Source organism: Urocampus carinirostris, chromosome 10, assembly GCF_059441175.1.
Source record: "Urocampus carinirostris isolate Australia breed hairy pipefish chromosome 10, RoL_Ucar_1.0, whole genome shotgun sequence".
Taxonomy (NCBI): domain Eukaryota; kingdom Metazoa; phylum Chordata; class Actinopteri; order Syngnathiformes; family Syngnathidae; genus Urocampus; species Urocampus carinirostris.
The window spans coordinates 15,402,233-15,425,585 of NC_142358.1; the positions used below are offsets into that span (position 1 = coordinate 15,402,233).

General features: G+C 39.0%; 1 protein-coding gene across 3 annotated transcripts in view; it reads right to left on the bottom strand.

The window, feature by feature from the left end:
* The window catches only part of grik4 (glutamate receptor, ionotropic, kainate 4), a 546,157-nt gene extending 534,819 nt beyond the window's left edge, over window positions 1-11,338 (bottom strand). For all 3 annotated transcript variants that reach the window (XM_088346500.1, XM_088346499.1, XM_088346496.1), the window contains exon 1: window positions 10,873-11,338. The gene's annotated coding sequence lies outside the window, so the exon portion shown is untranslated. The remainder of the gene's footprint in view (window positions 1-10,872) is intronic.
* Between the last annotated feature and the right edge of the window lie 12,015 nt (window positions 11,339-23,353).

The following is a 23,353-nucleotide window of genomic DNA, read 5'->3' on the forward strand; positions in this document are numbered from 1 at the left end:
GTGTCCAAAATAAATACAGATAAATACATTACAAAAATATACAGTTGCAAATACATATCATACATGGTTACAGATATTTACAAAGAAAGACGGTACACCGAGAGAGTTTTCAAAGCTTTAATAATAATATTATAACTTTCATCCCAAACCGTGCCTGTGAAGGGTAGTAAAACGCTACTAGAAACACGCTCGCAACACAATGAACCGATCTGTCAAAATAAACATTCCATTCTTGCAGAAACCACGGTAAACCGTCCTCATCTACCTCCTGATAATTGAGGTCATCAAAGTTGTCTTCCCCAGTATGGGTAAGAGACTTTGTCATATAGACGTCGTCCTACGCTCCCTTGATCGCTCGCAAGGTAATTTACCTTGCGTGCAGTGGCTCTGTTTCCTTCTTTTTTGGATTGCTCGATTGCGTTTAGCTTGTAAGCTGCGTCATGTGCCTTGAATTCGAGCGCCGCTGGCTGCTGTTAGAAAATTACATAAATTGGCCGCATCACTGAATAAGCTGCAGGCTTGAAAGTTTTGGGGAAAAAGTAGCGGCTTATAGTCCGGAATTTACGGTATTATGTTGTAGTATTACTGTCGCATTTATTTATATATCTGTCATAATATTTATGTAGTAGGATTGTTGTCGTATTTCTGTCACAATATTTCTGTAGTAGAATTGTGATTATAATATTACCATTGTGGTATTTTTGTAGTCCTGACGGACCGGATGTGACCCGCAGGTCATAGTTTGTCCACCCTTGCATCCTGGAGTTTGTTGGACATTAAGAAAGTGAACACTTGTTGTGATTGAAACCATATTGGGTTCTTATTATTCTCTTAATGTGAACAATTGGTTGGTTGGTTGGTTGGTTGGTTGGTTGGTTGGTTGGTTGGTTGGTTGGTTGGTTGGCTGGCTGGCTGGTTGGCTGGTTGGCTGGTTGGCTGGTTGCTTGGATCCCTCAACCACTAGGGTCGTAGGGGAACCATGAACTAAGGTGTGTCGTGGGCGGGTACAGCCTGGTGGCGCCCATCCCTCTCCAGGCCACGGAGCATATCTTATCTGTCTTGTGAAAGTGACTTTTATTTTTGCCCAATACATCTTACTACGTGGTCAAAGTACACAAAATGTAGTAATTTTAATTATATTATGTTTATTTTGTCTATTATTAACATATAGGGTATTGGAGTTATCCAAAATTAATCAAGTTACATTACTGCAATATTGAGAAATTTGGATTCCGCTACTGATTACATTTTTCAACAGGTAACTAGTAACTCTATCGGATTACCTTTTTTAAAGTAACCCTCCTGACCCTGCTGATTGGTTGCCGTCCGTGTTTGGGTAGTGGGAAATCTGTGTTTGGCACTGTCGCGCACGGCAGCCTTAGACAAATTGACGCTAGAGCAGCCCGATGATGAAAGTCTGCCTCCTTGAATCATAATGCCGTCAAATCTTCACGGGCTTTCGTTTTATTGGACAGGGGAGTTTACTTCAATTAGTCGGAGGTGGCTGCCGGCAAGCGACGTTTTTTTCCGAATGGACGCAAAGGCGTAAACATCAACCGCTGTAGATGGGGTCTCGCCATCTCCAGAAGGCTCCAAATATCATACATTTATTGCAAGTTTGATGGATTTATTCATTCTCACTTAAAATATGACTTAAAATGCTAATGAGAGCGTATGAAAAGAGCTTACTAGAAAATCCTATCATGTTTTGCCCTTTTAGCGGCAGTGTGATGCTGCAAATCTACATTTTTTTAACAGTTTTTGAAGATAGTATTTCTTGATTTTTGCATCAGAAATCATGCCAAAGATACCTCAAACCACAGCTACACTTGACAGGCACGAACACATCTGGAGGTATGAGAACATGGGAGTGAAATCAAAGATAGGACTCATGCAATCGCTGGTTACTTCCATCTTCTTCTACGCTTGCGAGACATGGACTCTCACAGCAAAACTCGGTAAAAGAATCCAGGCCTTGGAGATACGATGCAACAGGAAACTAGGCACCAGCCACAGAGCTCATGTGACAAATGAAACGGTGCGCAACACCAACAGAGGGCCATTGGACCCTACAAATAATTCTTGTCAACCCTGGGCAGATGGAAACTTCAGTGGTCACAAGATTATCAGGACTGACGAAGATTCTCCAGGGTTCAGTCCAAGGGGGCAGGAAGAGAAGAAGACCGAAAAAGAACTGGGCCAACAACAATGAGGAATGGACTGGTGCCCACTTTGCCACGGCCCAAAAACTGGCCAAAAACACATCAATATTGGAGAAAGCTGCCCAGAGGTGCGTTCAGATTGGTGCCCAGACGACACAGGCAATCAAGGGAACCGTGAGATCTTATTTTAAATAGCAATTTGATATTGGAGGATTGTGGAAAAATGTTATCAGAGGTTTTCTTGAGGAAAACACGATTAAGCCAGACCTCACCCAGACCCTAGCCTCAGCAGCCCCCAAGTAAATTGAGTTTGAGACCCTTAATATGCAGGTACGTTATAGTTTGGCTTATGGATTAAAATGCCTACACGGAGCAAACACTCGCATGTGCCCACGCACACACAAAGCCAATTAAACTGGCATGAGACTTTCAAATCTCTCGTCGACTGTCTTATTTGCTTTATTACGTTGACCTTTTATTTACCCGACCGGGGTCATTTCTTGTAAACTCAGCTCAGACGTGATGATTATATAAATCGGTAACAAGGGAGAGCTCTTTCCTTCTCGCTCCGACGATCACTTTGCCACTCATCAATTATCCTTTTGCAAAAGTGTGTTTTCATCATTCAGATTGCCGTGGAGATAAAACATCTTGATACGCTTGAAGTACAGTTCCCAGCCAGGAATTATTTAATGTTGTATAGGGAAACGGCGCTTCCATCTGCAGTTTCTTTGTGAATGGCGAGCAGGCAAATAAAAAACAGCCGCATGGGGACTGGCGGCGATAAAAAACCTCCACTCAGGGGCACCCCGAAATTGAATTTACTGCGAGTGGAATTGGATAACGTACTAGCAGTTGTACCATAAATGCTATAAATCCGTACAAGCGTCGTCCAATACGACACTTGAGACCGTGTATGTAGTATGTGTTTGATTCATGTAAACGGCCTACAACAACAAAAATCCTGGCGGGACTCAATAAGAAATGTTTTATTATTTTACATCAAATATGTTGTCTTGATTAACTTTCATCCGGTAAAAATAATTAAAAAAAATAATTTTAGAGATCCTTGGCTGTTTGCTAATGCTTATTGTAGTCCTTTCCACTCAGATACAACAGACTCTAATGTGGTCCCATGTGAAGTTGCTCTGCCAACCAAAATTCTTGCTTCCAATCTTACTTTATTTTTTATTATTTTCGGTTTGTTTAAATACAACTTAATTCTGAAATTCTATAATTTTAATTGCTTGCATTTTGTATTCAACAAAAATGGTAATTGTGATGGTAGAAATAGTACAGAAATGACAAATATTCTTAACAGTCTTTATTGGCATTTTGTGTTTGACATTTTCACAACATATTTCAAATTGTTTTCCAGTAAAATGAGAAAATAAATGCCTCAAAATTAGCTAAATTACTTGACAGTGTCTGTCCAATGTAAGGTTAAAAAGTCCTCTTCCAAAAACAAAAAACAACCACAAAAAATGCTGCGTCGCCTACAAGTTATGTTCTTACATAGCTCACAAGAAGCATGGACTTACATAACATATGGATGGATACAATGGTTGCATTTACTATACATCGACTGCAGCATTTTCCCTGTTGGAGCATGAAATAAAACGGAAATGTCGCAGAGAAATCAACCAATACACATGAGGCTTTGTAGCAAGTAAGCCGGAGTTTGTAAGTATCATTCATTCGTCTCTGTACTACACAAGTGTGAAACAGGCAGGCTGCGGGCCGGATCAGGCCCTCCAATGGTTTAAATCCGGCCCGCAAGACAACAGTGAGAGAAGCGCAAGAGAAAAATGAGCTGTAGTTTTAAATATTTCCACCGGATGTCACCAAAGCCAGTTAAAACCTGCAAAACAATTGTGGTAGTATTTCTCCATTTCTCTCTGACTCACTTATTTTTTATTTATTCCTCCCTCTTTTTCTTTCTCCTGTTTAATGTTTCTTTCTCGTTTTCTCTTTTCTCTATTTCTCTCTCTCTCTAACTCTTTCTTTTTCTCTGTCTTGCTCTCTTTCTATTTTCTCTCTCTAATCTACACTTTAATTCTTTCTTTCTATTTTTCTTTCTCACCCTGTTTCTTTCCCTTTTTCAATCTCTCTCTCTCTCTCTCTCTCTCCCTCTCTCTCTCACCTCACTTTGTAGCTTTTTCTCCTGCTGACTCTTTTTCTTTCTGTCGTTTTACTTCCCTTGTTCCTTTTATTGTTCTCTTTTTCACTTTATTTTTCTCTATATATTCATTTCCCCCTTTTTCTCCATTCATATCTATTCTACTCTCTCTTTTTCTCTCACTGTTACTCTGTCTCCCTTGTTCTCCCTAACTGTTTATCACTCTCTCTTTCCCTCCCTCTCTTTCTCTTTTTTTTCTCCCTCTCTCTTTCTCTTAAACTTACTACTACGGCCTTTGCAAGATTTTTTTAGAGCATTTGTGGCCCCCAGCTAAAAGGAGTGCGACACCCCTGCTGTACTACAAGATCCACAGGAAGAGAGAAACGTTTACCAATAGATTCGACAGCACTTGAACACGAGGCGGATGACAGACCGGCCCCTTTTGTATCACAGACAGGTATGGCATGCTAGCGGCTTCACAAACAACTCAATGTGCATAGGATCATTAGGAACCGAAACTAAGTTATTTGTTCTACAGTGAGTGTTTTCTTTTTATTACGCTGCTTTTGGATGGGTTGGTTGTCAATGAGAGAAGTTTGTAGGTTACTGAGGCCGCTTTACTTGCACTTTCTTTGAGTATTGTCACTGCGCCCTCGTTAGCAAATGACAAAAACAAATTCAAGCAAAGGTGGTAATTGGTAAAACTTAAATTATTAGGTGTGATTATTAAATTATTATGTCCTCTATATACCATCTATTCTATTTCTATGTTAATTTGGTACGGGGTTTCTGACTTCGCCATAGATCACCAACATTTTGCATCACCTCTTACAAGGTTATCAGCTTCTTACCTTGATGCTATGAATTTAACTCTGTATGCAATAATTTGGACCCTTTTCTACTGTCTTTTGTGATAAGTTTGCATCAGGGGGAAGAAATTATACGGTTACGCTATCAGGAATAGCGACTAAAGAGTTGCTCGCTGTTGTTTCGACCGCCCTATTTGCTCCACTTGTGATACATGGATACGGTAACTATAATGGGCGTGGATTAGCGCTCTCTGTCGGATCTATTAATCAAACAGATTCCTTTTGTTACGCTAAAGTACGCACATATGCGTTCATGGTTATTACTTTGCAAAATTGCATTTAATATATTTAATATACAAGTGATTAACCACAAAAACAGGGAATACGGCATTTATTTGAGAGTGGTTTCTTAAAGCAGCTTTATACAATAAAAGAAAATAAACCAGAATTTTGAAACCATATTACAGATATACTAATGGAGGTTTGACGTCCAAAGTCCTCAATTCCACCGATTGTGTTAATCAAAAAGGTTTGGCATAAAGCAGCAAGCATAAAAACAACTAACAATAATATAGAAAAAAACATTTGACAAGCTAATTCACCAACGGTACTGGAGAGAACTTGAAGAAGTCTCCTCAGGTGGGTCGAAGCCATCTTAATCTCCACTTTTGGGTCTAGCACCAGAAACACTCAATGAGAAACTGTAAGCAGCAGCATTAAGCAGTCGCTAAGTGTTCCTCCACTTGGAAAAGAGCAAATTGAAATATCAGCAAAACGCAGCTTAGGAGAGTACAGCCAGTGCTGTGAATTGAAGTCACATGAATCCTGAGAATCAATGCATATAGCCTGCCTTGAAAAGCTACCAAACAAATTGTTGACCTTGTAAATGCTAAATAGTAACTTCCCAACCTCACAATCAATTAGAATGAATGTTGACAGGTTGTCATTTATAATTCGTCAACTGATGCGATACTCGTCAGTGATTTGTCATCCAACTGAAATATACAATATATATATACATATATATATATACATATATATATATATATATATATATATATATATATATATATATATATATATATATATATATATATATATATATATATACACGAGATATATTTCCGTTTTTTTTTTTCTATAAAAAGCAGTAACACATTATTAGACCTACATAATAAATCGCCTTTCTAAACGTACACTACATGGTAAACAAGTCTTGCTGGGGTTTTAGAGTTTCCCCTCGCTTGCATGCATGTTTCAGATCAAGGGATGTTGTAATTGTCACCGGTGCAGTCCGGTTAGGCTTTTTGTGATTAAGGGCTTTACAAATAAATGTGACTTGACTTGTTTTGACGTTCATTTGAGTTTTTTTTCTTTGAGAACAAAACTGTAAAATTTTGCAAGTTCAACTCAGAGAAATGTAGGAAGACGACAAACACACTTTTTCATGGCTTTGGGGGTTGTATGGATAAAACTAAAAAATAATCCAAAAGAGTCGAACGGAAACAAATCAAATTACTTTTGTTGTCCGATAAAACATTCCTTTTTAGATCAAATACAACTATCCTATAACTACTAAGTGTTCTATGTATTTCGCTCATGCTTTACATTTATATTTTGGGGCATTTTGGCTTTTAATGGACAGGAACATTGACTTACAATCTTGTAATCATGGAAATATAAAATAAATCAAAGAACTGTTAAATGATTATATTGATTTAGACTTTCTTGTTTAACTTCACAAGTTTGGGTTTTTCTATTTAAAAACTTTTCTCAATATATTATGAATATTAGCAACATAATTAGTATGTAACGTATTATTGTGCTGAGCGTCTGCAGGTGCACAGTGAGGCATGTAGTTCTCTTTCCTCATAGCAGAGGGCAATAGTGAGACCAACTGGTTTGGCGTACACCTGTGCCCCAACCAATAAGATTAATTAAAGTATGGACCGGGTGGAAACATATGTGTGCCTGGAGAGGGATGGGCACCACCAGTCTGCACTTGCCCAAGACACACCACAGGAAATGGTGCCCCTACAACCCTAGTGTTTAAGGAATCCAACCAACCATTGGCAGATGTAGAGAAAGACATATGATTCTCTTACCTCATGTCAGAGGGTGATAGTGAGACCAATGCTCCTGATTTGGCACGCCCCTTAGCCTCAAACAATTGAATTAGTGATAGTTAGCACGCTAAAAGCAAGTCAAGCCATCCTTTCAGTAACTTTGATCTCAATATATGATTTTTTTTTTCATAATGGAGGATTGAAAACCTATTGACGCTTTTATTGAAAAGGAGCAGTCCATAGACTTTATATATATAAGTTAAGGTGAGACAATAAAACGTTTTTTTCTATGCTGCAGGTTATATTTTGCCTAATTGCTCTACCAATAAAATAATGAATAGAATGTAGGTTTACTTCGTTGTAATATGACTGTGCCTCGCCAGACACAAACCTGGACAGGAGCGAGAATAGTGACAAGAAAGTGTGGAACAGAGAGAACTGATAATGATGATACTTCTAAAAATGAGTCACACTCACATAATAATTTTGGCAATCGTGTATAAAATAGTTAATTAAACTCTTACTTTAGCGCCACCCATTCAAACTTTGAAGAAAATGTATTTGTATGTGATTGGTGGAGCTCCCATTTTAACGCTGTTCTCCATCTTTTTCCTTCTTGTGTGCAAAATGAAAAAAAATGCAGCCTTGTCAAGCACAAATTCCCCAGGGCGATAACTAGCTTCATGAGGTTTGCCTCACCTCACATCACATTTGACGTGACGTCATCATGACATACTTTTTCTGTGGCATTATTCGGTTGTATTTTTTTATTTTGGTGTCAAAAATAAATGAAATAAAATAAGAACAAACTAAATTCAGGGATGGAGATTACAGACAGAATTAAGAGTCCACCACAAATGCCTCTATAAAATGGCGGACTGGTGCTTTAATGCGCCTTGTTTAGGAGAACGAAACCTCGGAAAGAGAGGAAAATCCCCACGACCTTATTCTAACCAAAGTCCTTCTCACACTTGCTTTGCTGGAATTAGCAGGTGGTCTGGCAAAACTGATGCAACACCCTTCTGCAAACCAGATCATTTGGAACAATGTAGAGACCGTTTATAGTGAACAAAACAATAAGGGAATACTTCACTTAAATACATGGATAATCATAAGGTGCATGAATTACAGCTAAATGAGCAAAATGACTGAAATAATGATGAGATGATTCAAGGTCCAGGTCTCCCTTAACCATCAGAACCATATGGGCACCACTTCCTATCGTGTGTCTTGGGCAAGTACAGCCTGGTGACGCCCATCCCTCTCCAGGCATTTATTTTATGGGGTAGGGATTTGCTACCCCACATAAATTAACTGGTTTCCAGGGTTACCAGTAGTAGAAGAAGCCTAAGACACAGTACCTTCATCATGTGTTCCCCTTGTTTGAATAATCAAATGGTAAGTACCGTAAAACCCAAATCTAAAAAAAAATTAAAAATATTTAAAAAATAAATACATAAAAGCTAAACATTTGGCGTTGACATTTTTAACTGATTCGGCCCACACGAGAACATCAAGTCTGGATTAGGCCCCATAGCTAAACTGAGTTTACATGCCTGACCCACAGCATTCATTCAGATTCAAAAAACAAGCACATATTTTGTACAACTTTAAAGCCCCGCTGTCCAAACCACGTTGCCTTGATTAAACCCAATAAACGATGAAAGCGCTCCCGCGTGTGGTGTATCATTAGGCTAATAGCATAATTGTTGAATTTCATTTAACAAATCAATAAAAACCATGGATGCACTCGCTTAAAATTGTGTTTTCAGACGCCTGGAATAAGAGTCTGCAACCAAGCTAACTGTGAGCCTATGCTACGTAAGGCAAAAGTGAACCTGTGCAAAGATAAGAAAGCCAGGGCGTTATCCCAATCTTTGAAAAAGCGGGTGACAAAGTGATGTGGGCAGAAGGGGGTTGTCATGGTGAGTGCTCACGTGTTTTGTCAATGGAAAAAAGAAGTGAGCCGCTTGTTATCCGGGAAATGAAGCACCGGCAGAGTCGTGTCATTCAAAGGGAGTCAAGATGTGCAGCAAATCCTTCAATGCCATAATGGAAGGGGCATCCTTGGAGGCTGCGGCGCACTGCTTCAACTAAGAGCGCGAACAGATTAACTCATTCACTGGAAATGTATTCTGCTAAACGTTATCAGACTGATGAGACTCCTCCGAAAGTACGTCCAACACATTGCTTGTATACAGTGAAACAATTCTACTGCAGTGTATTATATATAAATACACAAATAGCTACAAATATTTGACATATCAATAAACAAATAAATCTGTATCACCTAAATATATAATGTAAATGCAATGTATTTATTTAGTTATCCATCAGCGACCACATAGTCTGATTTTTTAATAAATTTCTTGAGTACCAAACCGGAGTACTTAATAAATATGTTATGTGCCACTTCAAAGACCAAGCAAGCCAAATATAGCCTATGAGCCTTAGGTTGCCAACCAGTGGACAATCGCAGCAGGCCTACTACATTCAGCCGCAAGAGGGAGATAGATTGCATACCGTAAGATAGATGCATAGAGATAGAGAACCAAAGTGAGAGTTATCATGATAGAACAGAGGAAGAAAAAGACATAGAGATAAAGGACATGTAAATATAACCGGGCTCTCCATTGTGGTGCACCCTGGGTACCCTATGGGGACAACTGAGGTGCTCTTAAAAAAGCCAGTGTTAAGTCATTGTGATTTTCTGGTAAAAAAAATTATTGGTGCTTGACTGAGTCTAGTCAACTTTACTTCCAATAGTTAACATAGTAACAATGTAGTAATAACATGGTCAGTTTAAAATTTTAGAAATGCACATCAACTGGGTTCCCTTTGCGCTAATAAGTTATAAAAAGCAGCTTTCAGCTTGAAAAAGGTTGGAGACCCCTGATATATGAGAGAGAGAGGAAGAGATAGAGAGATATAGAGAGAAAGAGAAAGAGAGAGAAAAAGAGACCTAGAGACATGGAGGTAAAGAGATGGAGGGGGAGAGGGGGATGCAAGGGGGAGTTAGAGATGCAGCGAGAGAGAGAAAGGGGTAGGGAAAGGGGTAAAGGGGGAGAGACACATTGAGAGATATAGCATAAGATATACATGGAGATAGATAGATAGATAGATAGATAGATAGATAGATAGATAGATAGATAGATAGATAGATAGATAGATAGATAGATAGATAGATAGATAGATAGATAGATAGATAGATAGATGGATGGATGGATGGATGGATGGATGGATGGATGGATGGATGGATGGATGGATGGATGGATGGATGGATGGATGGATGGATGGATGGATGGATGGATGGATGGATAGATAGATAGATAGATAGATAGATAGATAGATAGATAGATAGATAGATAGATAGATAGATAGATAGATAGATAGATAGATAGATAGATAGATAGATAGATAGATAGATAGATGGATAGATGGATGGATGGATGGATGGATGGATGGATGGATGGATGGATGGATGGATGGATGGATGGATGGATGGATGGATGGATGGATGGATAGATAGATAGATAGATAGATAGATAGATAGATAGATAGATAGATAGATAGATAGATAGATAGATAGATAGATAGATAGATAGATAGATAGATAGATAGATAGATAGATAGATAGATAGATAGATAGATAGATAGATAGATAGATAGATAGATAGAGTAAAAATCCTACTTAAATACAAATAAATATATCTTACCTGTCAGTTGTATTTTCTCACACAAGTCTTTCTCCCAAAGAGCAAATCAAACAAGCCCAGATGCCATGTGCATTCTCTTCATTCCTGTCCAAAAGTGAAGATCCCAAATACGCAAAGTGCCCGCGCGCATAGTCCACGAAGTGTGCGCGTGGATCCCACGAAGAGTTGTACGTTTGCTCAGCATCACATTCAAATCGCAGCGCCGTGGGTCCTTCTCATTAATTGGGCTCATTGGAACCCGAGCGCCGTTCGCACCGGGCGTGCTGCGCATTCTGTGTCCCGCCAAGGGGCTGAGAAAAAACGAGACATCGAAAAAAAAGACCTTTAGTCGACTCGAAATTGACGAACCCTCCGATGCGCCTTTCACATGTTAAGAGTTATGCGCGTGCACGCTAGCAAGCGTGCAGTCCCCACAGCTAGTCTGCATCCACTGCAGTCCACTAAAAGGATGCAGACTGAAGCTGAAGCGCGGGAGACCAGAGCGCCTTCTCTTGCGTACACGGACGGAGGCGCACGACTTCACGCACGCGCAAACACGCACAAGAACACGCACACACAAATTGGATTACTGCTGTGTGCTGCCTTCCTCCATGCAATTGACCAGTCGTGAAAAAAACCACAACGTGTTGCTTTTTTCTTCTATGTTATTCAGATCAAAAATAATAATAACAAATACATGTTTCACTGCATAAATAGTCATGAGTGTATGAGTTTTCATAACCTTTTATTATTTTAGTCATTTATATCTCCTTCGTTTATTCAGTTGTAGTTGGTTAATGCACCGTATTCATACATATAAGTGTGTGCGGCAGGGCACCTGAATGGTTGTCACATCCACGGCACAGTTCTGTGGTCATGGGTTCGAATGCTGCTACCAGCCTTTCTGTGCGGAGTTTGCATGTCCTCCCGGTGCTTGCAGGGTTTTTTCTCCTGGCATCCCGGTTACCTTCCAGATTCCAAAAACATGCATGTCAGGTTAATTGGCCGGTCCAAATTGTCCCTAGGTGTGAATGAGCGAGTGAGTTTTTTGTCACTGTGTGACCTGTGACTGGCTGGCAACCAGTTCAGGGTGTCCCCTGCCAGCTGCCCGAGGATGGCTGGGATGGGCTCCAGCAACCCCGTGACCCTACTGAGGATAAGCGGTGCAGATAATGGATCGATGGATAAATATAACGTTGTTTATTATTATACAAGGACTCAAATAAGAAAACATGTGATCAGAAAAACAGGTAGTCAACAAAATAATCAACGGAATAATGAAACATTTGACTAATTTCTTCAAGCCCTACAGGACAAACACTTAGAGAACAGTAAGAGAAAAACATGCATGCAAAAACATGCATGTCAGGTTAATTGGCCAGTCCAAAATGTCCCTAAGTGTGAATAAGCGAGTGAGTTGTCTGTCTCTGTGTGCTCTGAGACTGGCTGGCAAGCAGTTTGATGTGTCCCCTGCCCACTGCCCGAAGATAGCTGGGATGGCCCCCTGTGACCCTACTGAGGATAAGCAGTGCAGATAATGGATGGATGGATATTTGAGTGTGATTATTTACTTCTTGATATCATCACCTGACCTCTTGATATGTCTATTCATGTATTTGTTTTGTTCTCTACATTTCTGAAGCCCCATCAACATGGTGTGGAGCCACAATTCAGAAGCACAAACTTGTACAGTCAAAATGTTGTCCTTTATTAGGGCACTGTTCATCACAAGGAATATCAGGTGGCGAGGCAACATTATCCAAATCACCAAAGGCAATAAAGTAATTAGACAGGCAAAAGGTTCAGGGATCCAGTGAGTCCAAGCTGAAAAGTCAACGGTCCAAAAGTTGATGAGGTGGTATTCGCAGTCCAGGAGATCAGGCAGGAGTTTGGTTCACTGGGTAGATGCGAGCGCTGTAGCAGGGGTGGTTTTACGGGTACCTTTATATGATACTTCAAAATATCACAAAACCATATCATAATAATGACAACCTACTGATTGTGTTTTTTGTTACATTGTTTAGAGGTTGGACATAAAAAATAAGCTAATTACTCTTTATGAAGACTAAAATCTGAAAATACTTGACCCAAATTGGGTTAAAAATGGAACAACACGCTACTTTCATGAACAAAGCCCGACATTGGGGTGGTATTTCTTTTCCTATCAAAATATTTTGCCTTTTTGTAAGCAAGATGACACACATGTGGTAACAGTTCAACATGACACAAATTTTAGGATACTATTTTCATCACATTTATGAAGTTTAAACCAAAGTACTGTACTTAGGGAGAATTAGAAAAAAAATAAGCAGTACGTTAGATAACTGGTTAGACATCCGCCTCACAATTCAGGGATCCCAATTTTAGCCTCCCTGTGCAGAGTTTGTATGATATTGCCTGTGTCAAATGTCTCCTGTTTACTTCAGACCTTCCAAAAACATTCACAGCAGGTTCATTGGTGATGCCAAATTGTCCCAAGGTATGGTTGCGTGTGTGATTGATTCTATTCTCATATGTGCCCTGTGATTGGTTGGCAATCAGTCCAGAGTGTCCCCTGCCCACTGCCTGGTGTCAGCTGGTATTGGCTCCAGCACCACCACAACCCTTATGAGAACAGGTGGTTGGAAAATGAATGAATCTGTTATATGAAATGACCCATTTCTGGGTGGTTTGAACAATATTGTGAAATATCTAGGGTTGTTTTTGTGTTCAGTTTAAACACATTAAAATTCGTATATATGTATTTTGTGGTTTGTTTCAGTTGGTAACTCATTTTTGTTTTACATAATAGCAATCACTATGTACTAGACATGGTTGGTAATTGCATTGGAATGTATCATTAATTGTTGACGTTAACAATAATTTCCAAAGTTTCTAAATGGCATAAGACATTCATCTGAATTATTTTGTTCCCATGAGACGATTATCATGTGTTTTTAATGGAGGTGGCCAAAACATGCCTAATTAAAATACAACTGCAATAATAATCTGACCAGCGGAAAGGAGCAGGAACTGAATCATTTCGAAATAAACGTTTTTTTCTGACGGAAAACATTCAGTGTTGAGTCAACCACTATGAAATTGTGTATATTGTAGGATTAAGATATCGCCATTACCACTGGATCGCAATAGGATCAGGCGATGGTGTAATTGTAATCCTGTGCAGTAGTTTAAGACATCTTTGTGATTAAAGGCTATACAAATATTTGTGACTTGACTTGAATTGACTTGAATTAATTTCCATTTCAATTTTAATCACTAGTAATGTAAAAAAAATTAAAAAAATAATAACTGTATATGTCATGTTAAAAGTAGTTGAAAATAATTACTTAATTATTTTAGTTCAAAACAGGGTAGTAGGTCACTATATGCATTGCTGCATCTGATGCTACTGACAAAAATAGTTCATAGACACTGTGAACAACAAATGACATGTGAAAAATAAAATTGAGATTTGGATATCAGCACCAAGGCCAGTTACAGTACTCTTGCAGGTACCAAAAACCCAAGAATCGTTCCTTTCACCCACGAGCCAGACATTCGTCTGATATACATCCAAAACATCAACTACCTGGCCATTATGGCATTCAAAACAATACAATATACGATAAAACTAAATAAATTACACTTATTAGTAATTACTCACAAATCCACATTTTATTCAACAAGTGTGCCACTAGATGACATTAGAGTACGATTTATATTACACAAAACAAAGAAAAAGTCCATTCCCTTTCCAATTTAAAAAGTAAATATAAAATGAACACCTATATGCCAACCGTGGGGTTTATCCTAACCACAAAGTCGTTTTACAGCAGCACCACCTGCTGTATGTGATGAGAATAGCATCACCCCCTTGTGAGACTTTGAATGTGCATACTCGATTGGAAATCAATACATTGACCGTCATTTATGGAGTAAAACTCATACTCTTGCTATTGAGCCGAAACATCGGGAGGAGAACACAGCTGGGATTTTTGTGTGTGTGTTTGTGTGTCCCCGAGATGTATGAGTATCATTTACACGCAGCGGCTTCAGCAGAGCGACAAGTGTTGTGTGTCCCGCCACCCAGGTGAAAAACACACTGAAACCTCTGGAGAAATGACCCCACTGACCTTCAATCAACACACCAGCCACAAACTTGACTTCAGCCTTTGACACCTGCCAACATGTAGGTGGGAGGTTTTCAAAGTCAAGACACCTCTGCCCTGTTGCGTCATTTTGTAGAGAAATGCACATTTATTTATATTTTTCTTGCTTTAACTGGGAGTAATGGTTGCAATTTAGAAATGCAGACGAATGGTATTCGCCCCTCAGCAAGTCTGCAGTGCCTGACAGTCGACAGTTGGAGGGAAATAAAAGAATCATCAATTGGCATTTGCCGGTCATGCGAAACGGGAAATTGCATCATCAATCTAGAAATAATTTCATAAACCTTTTAATAAAACAATAAAGATATTTCCCTTGTGTCTTCAATTAAGAAAAAAAATGCACCGTTTGCCGGGCTCATCACTCATCCCATGACTCTATGCAGAGGATAAAGAATAAATGACCTTGACTATTGTTGTTAATTATCAACATATAGCACATTGTTTCAGCATTAAGAAACTATTTTATTTCAAATCACCGTTTTCACTTCAAAGGGACCCTAGATAAAGTAGTATTGTGTATCATGTTGTGCAATCGAAAACGAGTGCTAGAAACTACTAGGAAGAAAACACACTACAGAGACTCGAAGTGACAACACCGCACCATATTTATTCATTTTATTTTGTCTGCCAAGCCTTTCGTCAGATTTTATTTTTTTCATGTAAAGAAATTTAACACAATGTCCACAAGGGTGCGTCAAATCCAAAAAAAACAACACTTTCTGTTTCTTTGCCAAGCCTTTCACCAGGTTTTTGGTCTTTTGGGTATGCAGGGTAGCAAGATGACAGACAATTATGTCAGCTCTTTCAAAGTGAGAGGGGGAGATGTAAAATAGGTGCTATTTTCTTGACCTAAGCAACCGAAAATGAATTGTAATAGCACAAAAAAATGATGTTTTCCCAATTTTAGTAACAAGATGGCTGACATTCATGTCAGGAAAGCATCCCAGACCATCACTCTGTCACCACCATGCTTTACTGTTGGTATAATGTTCTTTTTGTCAAATGCTGTGACGCTAGATGTAATGGGCTGGATTGTTGGAATATTATATAATGAAATTGTGAATGTGTTTAATTGCTGTTAAAAATGTCGACAAAAAATGTTCAAACGTCATATTGTTAGAAAATGATAGAACAAAATTGTGAATATGCTTAATTGCTGTTAAGTGTCGTGAAAAATTGTTCAAACCTCACATTGTTTTTTTGCTCTTAAAAGTGTCAATACATTTGTTCAAACCAAAAAAAAACTAAAAAGTTCAATTTTGGACTAAACAGTCCATAGCATGTTTCTTCAAAAGTCTTAAAGATAATCACGATGCAATTTACCAAAATTGTGACGACTCTGCGTGATTCGGTGACAGCAGTGGAACCCCATCATGGATCCCATTTTTGGGCGCCGTCTTTCTTTAAGTGGAGTCATGAGCACTGACTTTAATTGGGCTGCTTTGCTGTCTTGGGACCAGGACAACTTGCTCAGTTTGACGAATAATGAATCCTGGTATTTTCCAGATGATCCTGAAGGAGAACGTCCAGCCATCAAAGACAAGCGTTCTTGGATCATGTAGCAGGACAACAATCCGAAACAAGCCTGCAAGTCAATTTCTGAATGGCTCAAAAGAAAAAGAAGAAGGTTCTAGTTTGGCCAGGTCCAATTGAGATGCTGTCACCTTAAACAGGCAATTCATGCTAGAACACACTCCAATATGGCAGATTTGAAACAATTTTGCAAAGAAGAGTGGGCCAAAGTTCCTCAACATCGTCATTAACAATTATTGTGGCCATTTGATTTCTGTCACTGCCAAAGGTGGCCAAACTCGTAGTTAGGTTCAGGGGGCACTTAATTTTTCACATAGGGCCAGAGATGTTTAGATTATTTTTTGTGCCTCAATAAATGGAATCAAGATTTGAAAACTGCATTTTGTATTTCCTTGGTTTGTCTCTGTGTGATATTGAAATAGGTTGGATAATCGAAAATATTGGTGAGTGACATCCATCCATCCATCCATTATCTGCAAAGCTTATCCCCAGTAGGGTCACGGGGTGCTGTAGCCCATCCCAGCTATCCTCAGGCAGTGGGCAGGGGACACCCTGAACTGGTTGCCAGCCAGTTGCAGGGCACACGGAGACAGACAACCCACTTGCTCGTTCACACTTAGGGACAATTTGGACCGGCCAATTAACCTAACTTGCATGTTTTTGGAATGTGGGAGGTAACCGGAGTGCCCAGAGGAAACCCACACAAGCACGGGGAGAACATGCAAACTCCACACAGGAGGTCCGATCTCATGACCTCAGAACTGTGCCACACACGCGCTAGCCACTGCGCCGCCATGCTGCCCTTGTGAGTGACAATTATGCATAAAAAACAAAAGGGGGCAAATACTGTGTTGTTTTTTATAAGGGTTATTTTTTCGTACCATGGCAAAATAGTACCATCATTAATGGGAGAAATTGGCTGAAGTTGACAGGCATGCATCAGTGATATCAAGTTGTCCCTTAAAAGCACAGCATGTTTAGGAACAGAAATATGCACAGTAGGCAAAAAAACAAAATAAATATGATCGTTTCAAAATATTTTTTTAAAGGTGTATCGAAAACAACAATGTTTTCTTTGTTTACAGGAATATAATAGTCGGTGAAGGGAGGGATGTAAATTCGTACATGCCCCAACCTACATCGCCCTTTTTAAAAATGTACTTTCTCGCTCGCTCTTAATGCAAACACATTTGCCAGAACAAAAAGGAGAGGCTCGAGAAACATACAGATGAGCCTGAGCGTTAAACACACAGCATTCCCATCACGTCTCAGAAAGATGAAGGAAAAATCAGTGGAGGGATGTGTTCTTCCGAGGTTCACCCCCGATGATTTTTGTTGTTGTTTTGCTGGATTAGAGCTACTCTTCTCCGTGAGCTAAGCCACTGCTGGGAAATAGCCGGGGTCCCTTTATATCAGCGATTGGGAGCATTATCGTGCAATCGGCGCAAAAGCCGCACCACCGTTTGTGCAATCCATTATCACAAATGCAATTTTGCGCCCCCGTGTTAAGTCATTTATAAACTATTATTGGTGCGAAGGGGGATTTGATATGCTTTCAAGTGGGACTCTGGCCTGCCTCTTTTGATTTTATGAGACCGGAATCAAAACCCGTTCGTAACGGGATATTCGTGTCTATTACAAATGCGGGTGAAGTTAATAATCATTTTTCATCAGCGGCTTTGTGGGTAGAAGACGAAGCCTGTTTTACATTCTCTTAAGTACATCAGGAGACACGGAATGCAAAGGACGGAGATCCATCACGGTTGCACGCTAAGTGCTTTGGAGCAGCAGGACGTATTCAGGTAGCAGCTTGCCAAGCTGAATTTAAATGTTTTTTTCTTTAAAAATAGAAACAAGGTAGACTTTGGCAAACTGCCTGCAGGGCCCAGAGAATTCCAAGGTCTTCAAGGCTCATAAAAATACATGTGTTTATTCATTCGGTTATGATTGTTTCATGTTGGGTCATGATGGAAGAGTGTAATCCCTCGCTCTAATGCGGTTTACTTTTCACGGTTTCGCTATTTCATGGATTCTTATATAGTTAAAGGGGTGTGACACTCATTTTAGCTCAAGGGCCACTTGGTTAAAAAAAAAACGTTCCTGGGAGCCAGAAGAGTAGATTAAAGAGAAGGGAATAAAGACAGAAAGAAAGTAAGCGAGAGAGAGAGAGAGAGAGAGTGAGAGAGAGAGAGAGAGAGAGAGAGAGAGAGAAAGAGAGAGAGAGAGAGAGAGAAGCAAGTTAGAGAGAAAGAAGTAAAAGGAGAAAGAAAAAAATTGAGGGAAAAGAACGTAAGAACAAAAAATAAAGAAAGAGAAAAGAAAGAGAAAAGAAAGTGAGAAATAAATAAATAGAGAAATAAAGAATGAGAGGGACAAGGCAAGAAACAAAAAAGAACGAGAGAGAGAGAAAGAGAGAGAGAAAGACAGAGAAAGAGAGAGAGGGAGAGAGAGAGAGATAAATAGCGATACAAAAAGAAAAATAGAGAACATAAGTGACAAAACAGAAAGAGGAAGAGAGAGAGAGAGAGAAAGAGAAAAAAAACTTAAAAGAAAGAAAGAGTGATTCCAGTTTCGGTCTTTGTCCCTCAGTTTCTTCATTAAATATCATTCTTATTTTGAGCATCTTGCCTCAGTTCCTGTGTTCCCTTCACTTGGGTCAACTCCTAAAAAATTTAACAAAATCATTGCTTTTTGTTGTTGTTTTTTAAATGCGCTATGTTCCCAACAAAATGTGGTCACTTAAAAAATGTGTTGTGTCCCCACAAAAAGCAAAACTACACCCATGAATCATATATATATATATATATATATATATATATATATATATATATATATATATATATATATATATATATATATATATATATATATATATAGATAGATAGATAGATAGATAGATAGATAGATAGATAGATAGATAGATAGATAGATAGATAGATAGATAGATAGATAGATAGATAGATAGATAGATAGATAGATAGATAGATAGATAGATAGATAGATAGATAGATAGATAGATAGATAGATATTTTGTTCATCCCCGAAGGGAAATTCACATTTCCAGCAGCATCCCTGAGCTGAGAACAATCATAACACGGGAGCTGCTGGAGTGGCTGCCATTCGTGACGGCGCCGGAAGAAAAGATTCAATTTGAATCATTTACAAACAAACAAACAATTGAATCATGTACAAACAAACAAACAAAATATTCATGTTTCAATAAGTGGAGTGTTAATAAAATATTTCTGATACTGATATAACCAGATAAAACTAATTTTAAGTTACCTGTCCAAATGAATGTTGTGCCATCTCACCTTTCCCACTCTCTCTCCTGCAGTTGACTTGCTGCTGCTCGCTCCTGAAACTAATACTTACCTCTTTGTGTATTGCCTGCATATGGCGACACCCTCTTTCAGCTTGTCTGTCAGAACCTTGATCTCCTCCTAAAATGCTTAATTACTCGTATGCAATAGTATATGACATCGCTGTTTTCCATCTGCCATCAGTATGTACCTGTGTTTACTCATCTTCAATCATGCAATCTTAGCTACAAGCCACGTGAACTCCACTTTCCACTATGCTTTTAATAATAATAATAAAATAAATTTTAATTTGCAACAAAACCTGATTCTGCCCTTTTGGTAGGAGAGATACTACAAACTCCATATACTGGACTGTCTCAGAAAATTAGAATATTGTGATAAAGTTCTTTATTTTCTGTAATGCAATTAAAAAAACAAAAATGTCATACATTCTGGATTCATTACACATCAACTGAACTATTTCAAGCCTTTTATTATTTGAATATTGCTGAATTTGGCTTACAGCTTAAGAAAACTCAAAAATCCTATCTCAAAATATTAGAATATCATGAAAAAGTATACAAGTAGGCTATTCAACTAATCACCTGAATCATCTAATTAACTCGAAACACCTTGCGAGGGTTTCCTGAGCCTTAAAAACACTCAGCTTGGTTCAGTAAACTAAATCACAATCTGATCTGACTGCTGTCCAGAGGACCATCATTGATACCCTCCATCAGGAGGGTAAGACACAAAAATAAATTTCTCAAAGAGCAGGCTGTTCACAGAGTGCAGTTTCAAAGCATATCCACAAAAAGTCTGTTGTAAGGGAAAAATGTGGCCGGAAACGCTGCACAACCAAGAGAGATGACCGCAGCCTTAACAAAATTGTGAAGAAGAGCCGCTTCCAGAATTTGGGGGAGCTTCAAAGACAGTGGGCTGAAGCTGGAGTCCAGGTATCAAAAGCCACAGTTCACAGACATGTCCGGGAAATGGGCTACAATAGCCGTATTCCCATGGTCAAGCCACTTCTGAACTCAAGACAACGGAAGAAGCGTCTGACTGGGCTATGGAGAAGAAGCACTGGACAGTTGCAGAGTGGTCCAAAGTCCTCTTTTCAGACGAAAGCAAGTTTTGCATTTCATTTGGAAGTCAAGGCGCCAGAGTCTGGAGAAAGGCTGGAGAGGAGCAAAATCCAAGTTGCTTGAAATCCAGTGTGAAGTTCCCACAGTCAGCAATGGTTTGGGGAGCCATGTCAGCTGCTGGTGTTGGTCCACTGTGTTTCATCAAGTCCAGAGTAAATGCAACTGTGTACCAAGAGATTTTAGAGCACTACATGCTTCCATCTGCTGAAAAGCTCTATGGAGATGAGTATTTCATTTTCCAGCATGATCTGGCACCTGCCCACAGTGCCAAAACCACCAGTAACTGGTGCACTGACCATGGCATCACTGTCCTTGATTGGCCTGCTAATTCCCCTGACCTGAACCCCATCGAGAATTTGTGGGGTATAGTTAAGAAGAAGATGAAAGACACCAGACCTACAAATGCAAATGAGCTGAAGGCCGCTATCGAAGCATCCTGGGCATCAATAACACCTCAGCAATGCCACAGGCTGATTGCCTCCATGCCACGCCAGATTGATGCAGTAATCCGTGCAAAAGGATTCCCAACCAAGTACTGAGTGCATCAATGGACATTTTCAAATGTTTGATTTAGTTTTGCTGTTATAAAATTATTTTTTTACTTGGTCTGAGGAAGTATTCTAATATTTTGAGATAGGATTTTTGAGTTTTTTTCAGCTGTAAGCCAAAATCAGCAATATTCAAATAATAAAAGGCTTGAAATAGTTCAGTTGATGTGTAATGAATCCAGAATGTATGACATTTTTGTTTTTTTAATTGCATTACAGAAAATAAAGAACTTTATCACAATATTCTAATTTTCTGAGACAGTCCAGTATATATATATATATATATATATATATATATATATATATATATATATATATATATATATATATATATATATATATATATTTTTTTTTTTTTTTTTTAATATATATTTTTCTATATATTTTTTTGTTTGTTTGTTTGTTTTTCAAGTCACCAATAATACAAATATTTCAAAAATTGTCATTAGAATTATTATTGTTTTGGATCCTGGCGGCTTCTTGTCTTAGAGCTAATGGAACAAAGGTTTCTATTAAAACCTCCATTTTTTTATTGTAAACATCTTATCCTCAACTAATTTTACTGAAAGATAAAGAAAAGTTAAGGGCTGGATTATCAGCGGTAAAAATGTTAAAAAATGGTATTCACCACACAAACCTAGTGTTTCTTATTGCTCCTCAACTTTTCTTGATATCATTTACTTAAAATTATTTAATGTGTCAATATTGAAAAACAGCAGTTGAGCAAACATCTTTAAATAAATAGAGGCTCTTATTTTGATTTCCTTGATGTATTTAGCATAATCTATTTACAAGTGTTTTTTCTTCTCTCCCTATACTGTAGTTGCTTATTTAAGGGGTTTTTAACTTGTCTTTAGTTTGTATTTTTGATTGCAACAAATTATATATATTTGAATTTCTGAACTCTGAAGTCCAAGAGTGGGGAATGAAAGGATTCAATGATGTACTTAAAACCTGCATTGCAAATTGGTTGCTTTTACACATTACAATGGCAATTTTTTATGACAGTGTTTATGTCAAGTCTGTTTATTTGTGATGCCCTCAATCACAAAGAGTCTCAACGGGCTGCACAGACCACAGATTATTGCAAACCACAGACTATCATTACACCATCCCCTGATCTAAAAACTATATGTGTCATGGTTGCCATGGTGCCCAATTAGCCCCGCCCGTGTGATGCCAGCTGCTGCTCGTTGTGAGATTCCGTCCATCCATTATCTGCACCGCTTATCCTCAGTAAGGTCGCGGGGTTGCTGAAGCCCATCCAAGCTGTCTTCGGGCAGTGGGCAGGGCACACCCTGAACTGGTTGCCAGCCAGTCACAGGGCACACAGAGACAAACAACTCACTTGCTCATTAACACCTAGGGACAATTTGGACTGGCCAATTAACCTAACATGCATGTTTTTGGAATGTGGGAGGAAACCGGAGAGCCCGGAGGAAACCCACGCAAGCACGGGGAAAACATACAAACTCCACACAGGATGTTGGATCTCATGACCTCAGAATTGTGCCGCACACGCGCTAACCACTGCGCCGCTGTGCTGCCGTTGAGAGATTGACTTTCTGTTTATATAAAGCTTGGCGCTCTCTTGCTTCAGTGTCAGCCCATCAAACGAACTTCTGCCCCACAAGACGCGGGTTCTGACTTGGTCCTGTTTTCCTGTGACATCTCCAGTCCGGTATTGTTCCCGTTTATTGTTGTCCTGTTTAATTTTGGCGTGCCAGTTTGGTTTCCGTCTGTTTTTGTCCTGTTTTTTATTTTATTCAGTTTTCGTTCCCGTCTAGTTTCTCCTGTTAATTTCAGATATCCTGATCCGTTAT